The sequence below is a fragment of the Miscanthus floridulus genome, chromosome 9 (genome assembly GCF_019320115.1).
Source record: "Miscanthus floridulus cultivar M001 chromosome 9, ASM1932011v1, whole genome shotgun sequence".
Taxonomy (NCBI): domain Eukaryota; kingdom Viridiplantae; phylum Streptophyta; class Magnoliopsida; order Poales; family Poaceae; genus Miscanthus; species Miscanthus floridulus.
The window spans coordinates 36,923,126-36,936,073 of record NC_089588.1 but is presented as its reverse complement, the minus strand read 5'-3'; positions in this window follow the sequence as shown (position 1 = coordinate 36,936,073).

The following is a 12,948-nucleotide window of genomic DNA, read 5'->3' as shown; positions in this document are numbered from 1 at the left end:
AACCTATACACAAGGGTACAGAGGCCGCACTATACATGATTCGGTAAGCCATTCTTACGCCAATAAAGGTAACCACTAATAAGCTAGAAAATGTCCTCATACTAAGCTAAAGTCAGAGCCATGTAGCCCTCACAACTATACTGTAAGTCCCGGATGGTCACTTACAGATAAATCATTAGGGAGAGAAATCTAGAGCACCATAAAAACAGCCCAATGCTCTAGTCCCCTGATTCCATGTTGCTAAAAACATCTTTTAGTGTTTATTGCATATACCATTAGTCAAGTTACAAGATCATGGTGTTTAATTGAGCACTAGCATCATACTAACCAATGCAATACCTCATAGGTAACAAGGCACAAGGTAACAAAGCACTAGAAAATTCTTAGTGGCAGTCAAGGTAGACACATGCAGTATGAATTAAATGATTAAAGGTGTATAGGACAACAAGGAAGATTCCATGCTATACTTGCCTTAAAACACCGATCCTTCGGTAAGCTTTAATCTTCAACATCCTTCTTCTTCTTCTCGGTCACCACGTATATCTCATCGACTGGACGTACTCACCACACAAACATCCATACACATACATGCATAGCATACAATTACATCTATATTAGAATAGTACACCAATCAATGAAATAGAAGTTGAAGAGTTTAATACATGATTCTATGCATCACTATGATCATATAGATGCGAAGATCACGCTAATCGGAGTTACGGGGATCAAATTATAACTATTCAAAGTTAAGAACAAAATGATCAAATTTTATTTCTGAAAATAGTGGCTTACATGTTACTAATATGTAGATTATGAGAATACAAATCTAACTCAACTTGAATGGGTCAAATCAGAGTTAAAATGAAGAAGATATGGCCTACAAAAGATAGTGGCAATTTTGTAAATAGATAAAACTTAATTTTCAAATTGAAATAAATAAAATCTGATTTTTAAATCTGCCAGTGGACCGTGGGCACTAATAGGAGAAAGGGCAGGGGCTCTTTAGAATAAAATCAGGGACGACGGGTTAGAAAATAGAAAAATGTAGGGGCTCTTTAGCAAAAATATCGGCGAACAAATATGTTTTAATCTGAGCCATAGATCTCAGATCGGACGGCTGTGGTTGGTTGGGGACACGACCGGTCGGAGGGGAGGACTAGTGCGGTGGTGCAGCCATTGCCGACGGCAATGAGGTCACCGGCGAGCATGGGAAACGGCCTACGGTTCACGATTGCACAAAATTAGGGTACCGAGCGAGCGAGGAGATGATAGCGAGCTCACCTATTGTATTCTCGACGGCAGAGGAGGCATGGAGACGACGTGCGGCTTGGCGAGGCGATGATGGATGGCGGCGCTAGGTTTCGTAGCGGCGATGGTGCTACGAGCTTAGGTGGAAGTGGCGACTTGCGCTAGAGCTATGCAGGGGCGATGTGGCACAGAGTCTCCAGTTTTTATAGGGAGCTTGGCATGGAGGTCCCGCCAAATTGGGCGGATACGGGGTGGAGTTGGTGCAACGGCGGACTCCCAGCTCGGGTTAGAGTCTCGCTCGGGCAAGGCTAGAGGTTGGAGACGACTGACATGTGGGCCCTACTGGTCAGCGAGAGGAGAGCGTGGGGTCGAGCTGTCAGCCAAAGAAAGAGAAGAGGGCGCAAGCTGGGCTTTCCTTCAGTGAGCTGGACCACAAAGCTGATGTGGGAGAGAGCGGCTGGGCTGTTGCGAGGCTGTGCGGGAATGGGCCGGCAGGAAGGAGCAAGCTGGGCCATGCAGGCCGAAAGGGAGAGAGGAGAGGTTTTCTCCTTTGTCAAACTTTTTCCATTTTTCGTTTTCAATCCAAATTCAAATATGATCCAAATCAAATGCAAATATAGTTTCAAATGTACTTTTCAAGATGAGAACTTTTGGGAGATTTCCAATACTGAACTTTTGCAAACTTTTGAAAACTCTTTTATTTTCCAATTCTCTTTTTCTTTTCTTTTCAGTGCCATTTTCAAAGTTATTTTCAAAAACAATTTGAATTTATTTTGAATTTTGGATTCAACCACTCATTGCAATAAATCAAATGCACCAGCATGTATGTACATCCATGTTGCTACTCCTTATGATGAATTTTAATATAATGAAAAATGTTCTTTTTCCTATATTTCATGTGCACAAAATTCATAATTAAATCGATTTAACTACATTTCCAAAGTAGCAAATTTTAGGGTGTTACAATTCTACCCCCCTTAAGATGAATCTCGTCCCCGAGATTCAGAAGACGTCGACTGGGAGATAGGGATACTCTATCTTTGGATTCCTCCTTACTTCCTCATGTAGTACCATCGTCTTGACAAGGATCCCACTTTACTTTGCATACATGTTAATCTTACTCCAAGTAACTTATCAAACTGATTCCAAGATTCTAAAAGGTACTCCAAACAATACTCAGGTAACTTCAATCACTAGGCCATGTTTTCTTTTTAGTCCATACTTATTAGACCTCTTTTTTCATATGTTCACCTTTCAACGGAGCCTTCTTACTTTCTTAGTCTAAAGTAGATTTTATTGCCAACCTTCAAACATTAATGACTTCAGATGCTCAAATCAAGTTGCTCAACTCTCAAATGACTATTCTTAGTCCATGGTGTCGTTCGAATCTTCTTAGCATAACTCTCTCTTGCTAAAGACATCGACAACAGCTTTTGCTTCTCTAAGTGATAGCACTTTTCCAAGTCATAAAACCTTGAAGGCTTCAATCCAACAATGATGTCATAAGCTCATAATCAACTTAGTAAAGATGTCCATTAGATTCTTGTGATCCACCTAGATGTCACTTGTTATGCCCAAATAGAATGTACCTCATGCTCCACAATGGATAACTCCAGATCATACGTCAGATGTTCCATCTCATGTTTTCTTGCATAAGCCTCTACTTTTTCTTCTTGCATAAGGACACACCCCACATCTTGACAAGGTGCGTCATAGTAGATATAAAGCTCTTGTCTTGATCTGGCAAAGCTAATACTTAGGTTTTACTTCAACCCTTTTTCACTACTTCAAATACTTAGCTGAGGTTTCTTGATCCAAACGAACTTAAAACCTTCTCCAGTAGCATTATCAATATCTTGATGATCTTGGTTAAACCTCTCTTGAACCTCTAATCAAATCTCATCATTGAAAACTTTGAATTTCTCTCTCACATCCTTGAGTACCACCTTTCTCATCAGATTAACCGATTCTTCCAAGTAAGAGCTAGAGAGCATAACTGAACTTCATATGGCACTTTGTTGAGCATTCGGACCCTTCTTAGTTGGATAGTTTGCATGGGTGTGATTGTCTATCTTATTGATCTCCTCCAAAGGTGTTTGTTCCTCTAAAGGTTTCGATCCTAGGACCTGTGGGTTATGGGCCCACTATGCTTCCGCTGCGCAAACTAGAACATATGATACTTCACCTTGTAAATTCTTCAACTTGGCTACCCCCTTAAGAAAATCAACTAGGGGGCATAAAAAGGGTAGCTTGCACCTCCTTCTAGATGAGCTAACTAGTATCAAGACATTCTGACATCCCAATGAAACTCTTGTGTATGGGCAAGGACAAGAAATCTAACATTCCTCGCGGGATGAAAAATGCAGCACAGTAAAACAGTTGTAACTCTCATTCTATTAATCCAATGAAGTTGTAGCTTATACCATTAGAAATCTTATCAAATCCTCCACAACTTCCTTATAGAAAACTTTTCCAAATTCTACAGTTTAGATAGTTGAAAATAGTGCAAAACAGAAACTGCTCTAGGTTTCAGACAACACAGATGTATCGTCTTATGATTTTCATACTCCATAACCAAAATAGCTATCAGGGTGACTCTTGTGGTTGGAGAAACATATTGAAGTCTACTATTGTCCTGAATTTTTTATGACTTTTGGTCCTCAAAAATAGAGATATAAGCCAAAGAGTGCAGGCTGCTCTGAAAAAACAGAATAGAGAAAACAGAAGACAACCAAAACCCAACTATTTATTTCATTAATCCTTATACCTTAGGCCTATGAACTAAATGAAATTATGGGAACACCCAACAAAATCATTGCAATCATTACAAAGATTCAAAACAAGCAAAGCATAATGACAATTCAACAAAGCAATAAAGATGCATAATTCAATCATTGACTCAACTTGCGATACTATCGTCCTCGTTATACTAGGGGTAACAATCCTAAGACTCATCTTCAGATTATGCAAGAAGGTGGTGAGAAATAGTTCTAAAAGCATATCAAATCAAGGGGGGAGATGAGAAGAAGGACTTTAAAATAAGCACCAAGGTAGAGATGAATAGCAAGGGTAGAGATATAGTAGAAAAGAAAATATCAAGGTTCATAGAGCAAAGGTTTTTATAGCAACTTTTAAACCTTAAAACGACCAGTTTCTACTAGGCTTGTATCCTACAATCAGCATTGCTCTGACACCACTTTGTAGCACCCAGTTTTAAGAGCAAAACCAGATACACACCATATGTGAGCCTAGGAAGTCAATTCTCACATATAGCTACAAATAAAGGTAATATCAATAGACAATGCTCAATGTATAACATACCTAGTATAAAGAATATAACCTTAGATAGCAAACAACGGAAAGACAACTCTGATCTTTGAGTGAAGACTCTAATTCCACAGAAACAACTGACTGGTTAATCACAAGCCTAATTCAACCAAACTCTAGCAATCTGGTACACATCAGGGATTTTTATCCGAATAATTGAAAAATAAAGCAAGCGTAAGTATATGTCGTACTCAACAAATATAACATAGGGTTCATGAGGCTCAAAAGGTTGATACTGATTTAATTGCGATTAGCTTTTAATGAGTCATCTTTTAGCAATTGGGTGGTAACAAGTTTATTCATAAGCCCATACAAACACATGATTAGGTAAACATGAATAATGGATAACATAAATAGTAATAATTAGTGAGCATCTTCATCATCAGTATCATTAGTGTTCATCATCTATTCCGTAAGGGTTCCAAGGCCGCTCGTGACCATGAGCACGACTGATATCCTAGTTTTACACTCTATAGAGGTTGTACACCTTCACTGTGAGTCATGATTTACCCTTTCGCCTGAGGTAGCTAATCTCTTGACCCACTTCCAAAGAAGGTCGGCAGGGTTCACTATGAAGCCTTTCAAAGGTTTGTCTAACAAGTTAGGGCCATTAGATTCACTCAACAAACAGATGTAGAGCCTCTCTTCCCGATGGTATAATGACGCGTAACCTATACACAAGGGGATAGAGGCCGCACTATACCTGATTCGGCAAGCCATTCTTACGCCAATAAAGGTAACCACTAACAAGCTAGAAAAGATCCTCATACTGAGCTAAAGCCAGAGCCATGTTGCCCACACAGCTGTACTGTAAGTCTCGAATGATCACTTACAGATAAGTCCTTAGGGAGAGAAATCTAGAGCACCATAAAAACAGCCCAATGCTCTAGCCCCCTGATTCCATGTTGCTAAAAAACATCTTTTAGTGTTTATTGCATATACCATTAGTCAAGTTATAAGATCATAGTGTTTAATTGAGCACTAGCATCATACTACCCAATGCAATACCCCATAGGTAACAAGGCACAAGGTAACAAAGCACTAGGAAATCCTTAGTGGCAGTCAAGGTAGACACATGCAGTATGAATTAAATGATTAAAGGTGTATAGGACAACAAGGAAGATTCCATGCTATACTTGCCTTAAAACACCGATCCTTCGGTAAGCTTTAATGTTCAATGTCATTCTTCTTCTTCTTCTCGATCACCACGTACATCTCACTAACAAGACGTACTCACCACACAAACATCCATACACATACATGCATAGCATACAATTACATCTATATTAGAACAGTACACCAATCAATGAAATAGAAGTTGAAGAGTTTGAAACATGATTCTACGCATCACTACGATCACATAGACGCGAAGATCACGCTAATCGGAGTTACGAAGATCAAATTATAACTATTCGAAGTTAAGAACAAAATGATCAAATTTTATTTCTGAAAATAGTGGCTTACATGTTACTAATACATAGATTATGAGAATACGAATCTAACGCAACTTGAACGGGTCAAATCAGAGTTAAAACAAAGAAGATATGGCCTACAGAAGATAGTGGTAATTTTGTAAATAGATGAAACTTAATTTTCAAACTGAAATAAATAAAATCTGATTTTTAAATCTGCTAGTGGACCGTGGGCACTAATAGGAGAAAGGGTAGGGGCTCTTTGGAATAAAATCAGGGATGGTGGGTTAGAAAATAGAAAAACGCAGGGGCTCTTTAGAAAAAAATACCGACAAAACGGTATGTTTTAATCTGAGCCATAGATATCAGATTGGACGGTTGTGGTTGGTTGGGGGCGCGACCGGTCGGAGGGGAGGACTAGTGTGGCGGCGCAGCCATTGCCGACGACAATGAGGTCGCCGACGAGCGCGGGAAACGGCCTACGGTTCACGATTGCACAAAACGAGGGTACCGGGCGAGCGAGGAGATGATAGCGAGCTCACCTATGGTATTCTCGATGGCAGAGGAGGCACGGAGATGACGCGGGGCATGGCGAGGCGACGACGGACGGCGGTGCTAGGTTTCATAGCGGTGGCGACGCTACGAGCTCAGGTGGAAGCAGCGACTTGCGCTAGAGCTATGTGGGGGCAATGCGGTGCAGAGTCTCCGGCTTTTATAGGGATCTTGGCGTGGAGGTCACGCCAAATCGGGCGGATACGGAGCGGAGTTGGAGCAGCGGTGGACTCTCGGCTCGGGTTAGAGTCCCGCTCGGGCAAGGCTAGAGGTGGGAGACGACTGACATGTGGGCCCTACAGGTCAGCGAGAGGAGAGCGCGGGGTCGAGCTATCAGCCAGAGAAAGAGAAGAGGGCGCACGCTGGGCTTTCCTTCGGTAAGCTAGGCCACAGAACTGAGGTGGGAGAGGGCGGCTGGGCTGCTGCGAGGTTGCGCGGGAATGGGCCGGCAGGAAGGAGCAAGCTGGGCCACGCAGGCCGAAAGGGAGAGTGGAGAGGGTTTCTCCTTTCTCAAACTTTTCCCATTTTCCTTTTTCAATCCAAATTCAAATATGATCCAAATCAAATTCAAATATAGTTTCAAATGTACTTTTCATTATGAGAACTTTTGGGAGATTTCCAATACTGAACTTTTGCAAACTTTTGAAAACTCTTTTGTTTTCCAATTCTCTTTTTCTTTTCTTTTTAGAGCCCTTTTCAAACTTATTTTCAAAAAACAATTTGAATTTATTTTGAATTTTGGATTCAACCACTCATTGCAATAAATCAAATGCACCGGCATGTATGCACATCCATGTTGCTACTCCTTATGATGAATTTTAATATAATGAAAAATATTCTTTTTCCTATATTTCATGTGCATAAAAATTCGTAATTAAATCGATTTAACTACATTTCTAAAGTAGCAAATTTTAGGGTGTTACAACAATATACGTATGAAAACACCCAAAACACTTCATATATATGCAACATCTAGATCTACTTTTGCCACAACCAGATGAAAACACTTGCAACATACGTATGAAACATTTGGAACACACACTTCAAACAGACGTGTATAGGCATTGCAACATGTGCAACATCTCGATCTACTTTTGCAACATTGATATGAAACACTTGCAACATACCTCTAAAACATCTAAAACACTTGAAGCATACTCTTGCAACATGCGCTTTCAACGCAATGTCACCTTGCTGCTTGCATGAATGGAGGCTCGTCGCTGCAGAGCTTGACACCGACACGGATGTCAGCGGCGACGCCGGTGCGGCAGCGACGTGGGAAACTCGCCGGTAGGGCGGCGTCACACAAAGCTCCTCCCCTCGCCTGCTTGCTAGAGCATCTGTTGTCGAGGCTTGCCGGCTTGGTGGCGCAAGCGTGGAGTGGCCGCGGTGGGCGGATGCCGCGTTACAGGTGGGTGGCGCGGTGGAGACGGAGTGGGAAAGGCGGGCGGTGCAATGGAGGCGGAGTATGGAAGGTGGACGGCACGGAGAGGCGGAGCGCGGTAGAGAGACTTTTTTAGTGGCGCGGGCGAGGCGGTCCGTCCGAATGGGCGGACGCCCACTTCATATCATTAGCGTTTCTTTTCTAGAATATGTTCTATTTTCTTATAAACATAAATAGTAAATAATAAAAAATCTATCTACAAGTTTTTATTATAACCGCTAAATTATTGATACAGTTTTGATTAAGAATAAAACTTATTATTCTTAGAACTTGGATTAGTCGATGGTCCAACTAATAAAACCATAAACTTAAATCTTAAGCTGTTTGTCATTCAATCTAATCAAATAAATCTATCTACAAGTTATACACATATATCAATGCAATCCGCGATGAGTGTTGCCATCGAGAGAAGTCTAGTCATCAACGCTTGACTGACCCGGCGACAACTAACTTCTTACCAATTTTGACCGAATATTAGAATAACAAACTTTTGTTGGTCTTTAAAAGAAATCGGAACTTGATATCTAACTCTACCAACACATGGATAGTATAAAAATTAAAGTTATAATATATTTATGAGTAAATATTATTATGTCTTACCATGGAAGGAGAAAAAATATCTATCAAGATTGAATTTTAGTTCAATATTGATTTAGTAGGACATTATCATATTATTATCGATATTAACTTATATTATGGATGACATGATCAAGTTATAGCTTTTAAATTTTGTAGAAAGGGTAAAAAAACAAAAAATGTAATATTCGTAACCATTGTACGGAAAAACGATCCTCAACCCAAAGTGCACAACAGTACAATCATAAATGGCCTATATGAATGCATACGGAGGAATCGAGGCACCGGCATGGCGAAGCGAGGCCACACATGCGGCGCCGCGTGCGGTGGCACTGCACTGCCGGCCGCTGCCAGCTAGGCGTACGTCGCCGCCGCGGCCGGCCGGATGATTGCGAGCCGCGCGCCGAGCCCCTGGCAGTAGCAGCTGACCCCGGCGCCGCGTGGCCCCACGAGGCATGCAGGAGGGCTCAGAGTCAGAGGTGGAACCCGCGCGGCAGTGAATGCTTCGATCGAGCTAGCTAGCTCTTCGTCAGGGGCCAATGAAGGAAGGAGGAGTGGCCGAGCTGTGCTGGTAGCGTTAATGGCGCTGGGCCTCGTGGACAGCTTACATTGGGTGTGTGTGTGTGTGTGTTCTGCTGGTTTGCTCTGCTCCGGTGCATCAGCCATCGCCCATCGATCGGCCATGCTCGAGCGTGTGCGTGCATGCATCTTCTGCAGATCGAGCTGCTGCTAGCGGGGGTAGTTGCATTGAGGTCTCCAGCAATCATCGGTGCTCGATCCATCATATCCGAGCTGTATGTTGTGTGCTCAGTATTTCACTGTTGGTATACACTGTGCCTTGGGTTGGGTACCCTGTTTTTGTCGTCACCTTAGCATTGCACCAGACCAGAGACCACCCATGACTTGCAAAAATATCTATAACTAATGTCATCGTGTAGCATGTCCATCTCTCGAGGTCGACGGTGTCTCGGCTGCCTCCTAATTTTGTAGCAATGCCTAGAATCGTTCCTACTGTGTTCCTCCGAAGATAACCTAGTGTATTCTTTCTTTGCCAAGAACAACATCACAACGAATCAGCAAAACAGCCTCACAAAGAGCATTTGCCCCAACCACAATCTGAAGCAGCTTTGTGGGAGAGTTCGAGCTCCTTATCACAACAGACAATCACTGTCGGCTACGCTTGAGCCAACAATAATTATGTTTCACTGCTAGGTCGTAAGTCTAGCATTCAGACAATGATGGAGATCCTATTCACCCGGCACTGAAGACCACTTTCACTGGGCCCCAACCACGCACCAGTAGTGAGGCCTCGTTTAGATTGCGAAAAAATTTCAACCCGATAAATAGTAGCACTTTCGTCTTATTTGACAAATATTGTCCAATCGTGGACCAACTAGGCTCAAAAGATTCATCTCGTGATTTCGAACTAAACTGTGCAATTAGTTATTTTTTTTATCTACATTTAATACTCCATGTAAGCAGCTAAAAATTGATGTGATGAAGAGAGAGTGAAAAAACTTGGAATTTGGATGGCATCTAAACAAGGCCTGAGATAAGATAAGAACCATCAATGATATTCCACTGCCGGGTCATAGCTTGACCCGAGAGTGGTATAACGATATTACTGTTGAGTTGTTGCTTGACCCAACAATGTCCTAGCTATAGCATGAAACCCCAACCTCTTCTTCCTCCTCTCGTCCGGCCTGAGCACACGCAGCTAAGGAGGCGTCTTTCTCCACCTTTCTCTTAATTGTTGCCGTCATTTTTCACCAAAATACTTATGGAGGGACTTGGTTTTTGAAGGATTGACATGATCTCCTTGCCTTAAGGTTGGTAACTAGCAATCCTTTGAATTTGTAGCCTGTTTTGCTGATTATACTGTCTTTGATTCACATGCTTGTTCTTTAGATAGCATTCTTCATAGAATTGTTCACCAAGGCATCCGAATTTTGGTGAATCCATTTGCTACAGCTAATTTAAGGTTAGTACCTATGGAACCCATTTAATTTGTAGCTAGTTTGATTAGTTAGACTTGTCCATCAACCCGTGCTCCCGCACGAGGATAACTCTGAGATACTTAAGCAATAAAAATTCTTAATTACTATGTATTAAGTAATAAAAATTATTTCATATAATTAATTTTGTTTTAAATCCAGAGTTGCACACATGTATAGAATTCATTTTGGCATTGAAAGGATCAAGATGCCCAAGAGGGGGGGTGAATTGGGCTAATTCGAAATTCTCTTGCAATAAACAAATCCTACGGATAGCCCAATTAACCCCTTGTGCCTAGAAAAGTGTTTCTATCAAACTAATGCACAACGAACTCACCACCTATGTTCCAACCTTACTCAAGCAAGCAATTCTATGGATGTAAAACAAGTATTGAATTGCTCAAAGTAAATACTCAAAGTAAGTGCTCAAAGTAAATAGGGAGAGAGAGGAACGCGGCGATGTTTTGCCGAGGTATCGAAGAGTCGCCACTCTCCACTAGTCCTCGTTGGAGCACCCGCGCAAGGGTGTAGCTCCCCCTTGATCCGCGCAAGGATCAAGTGCTCTTTACGGGTTGATTCTTCGACACTCCGTCGCGGCGAATCACCCAAAGCCGCTCACAACTTGAGTTGGGTCACCCACAAGCTCCGCCGGGTGAACACCAAACTCCCAATCACCACCAAGCCGTCTAGGTGATGGCGATCACCAAGAGTAACAAGCACGAACTCTCACTTGACCACGCGAAGCCTAATGAGAAGATGGATGCACACTTTGCTACTCTTGATTTGCTAGTGAGGCTACTCTCTTGGATTCTCAAATCACAAACACCTCACTAGGACCTTGCTCTTCTTGGCACTCACAAACGTGTTTCTCAGCTGTTGGAATGAGCAAAAGTTGCTCCACTCACGAGTGGAGCTTCTATTTATAAGGCAGCCTGAAAAACTAACCGTTATGAGCTTCTGCGGGGTGACCGGACGCTCCGGTCGTGATGACCGGACGCTCCAGTCAGTTCTACCCGCGAACCAGTATTTAAAGAGTCGACCGGACGCTGGCAGGGTCCGGTCAGCACTGACCGGACGCGTCCGGTCGTATAAAACCCTTACTGGAACCTTACTGGACTCGACCGGACGCTGAACCCTCAGGGTCCGGTCGCACTGACCGGACGCGTCCGGTCGCACTTTCCCAAGTCTGGACCCTTACTGGAGTCGACCGGACGCTGAACCCTCAGGGTCCGGTCGCACTGACCGGACGCGTCCGGTCGCACTTTCCCAAGTTTGGACCCTTACTGGAGTCGACCGGACGCTAGCTCTCAGCGTCCGGTCACACGACCCTCCAGCGTCCGGTCACAACAGACTTAACCACCTCAGTCAAACGAACTGACCGGACCCTGCGGCCAGCGTCCGGTCGCACCGGAGCCAGCGTCCGGTCAGTGTTTGACCCTCCATTCACTTCCAACTTTCGAACATATGTGAATGAAGTTTGCTCCAAAGGATCTTAGGCATTCATAGGAGCTGCCTCGAGCTAGTTTTAACAAGTGTGCACCACACCTAACTCACTAGACTCAACTAGGTCAAGCTACCCGTTCATACCCCCCTTCATAGTACGGCCAAAGGAAAAAACAAAGTCCTAAACTACTCTAAGTGTCTCTCCAACTCCAATTGACACTTAGAACTAGTTATCCTTAACCTTGTCGTGCGTCCTTTGAAAACCGAAACGATATCCATCGTAGGGGCATGACAACCTCGATTGCCCAATCGATCTCTATTACAATGACCTAACTTAATTGCCTCTGCAAAACACACGTTAGTCAAAGTAATCTTGTATTGACATTAATCACCAAAATCCAACTAGGGGCCTAGATGCTTTCAATCTCCCCCTTTTTGGTGATTGATGACAATACCACCTCGAGTATGTTATGGAGTGAGGTTTTTGACGGGCTTGGTTCATATAAGCTTTTGTCAATAAGAACAAAAGAGTTAGTCAAGCTTATATGACCCAAGCCAACACAATGTACTCAAAGGATATGAATTAAGCATGAGTACTAATAACAAAGCTCATTTGCTTCGAAGTATAACCGCGGAAGCAAAGGGCAAATGAGCATTACTCAAGTGATATGACATATAGATAAAGCAAAGTAGAAATCACACATGTCAAATATCACAATCACGTAGATAGCACTATCACATATATATAATAGTATGCATGAAAGTAAACACACGAATGCATAAGTAATAGTGTATCACACAAATGAAACTCCAAATGTATATAATAAGCTAATACTAGATAACTAGCCCCCCTAAAACTCGCTCCCCCTGAGTCTACATACTCAAACCCTCTCCCCCTTTGGCGTCAAACACCAAAACCTAAGGGTCGGACGGCGGGGCTGCAGCGGACGAG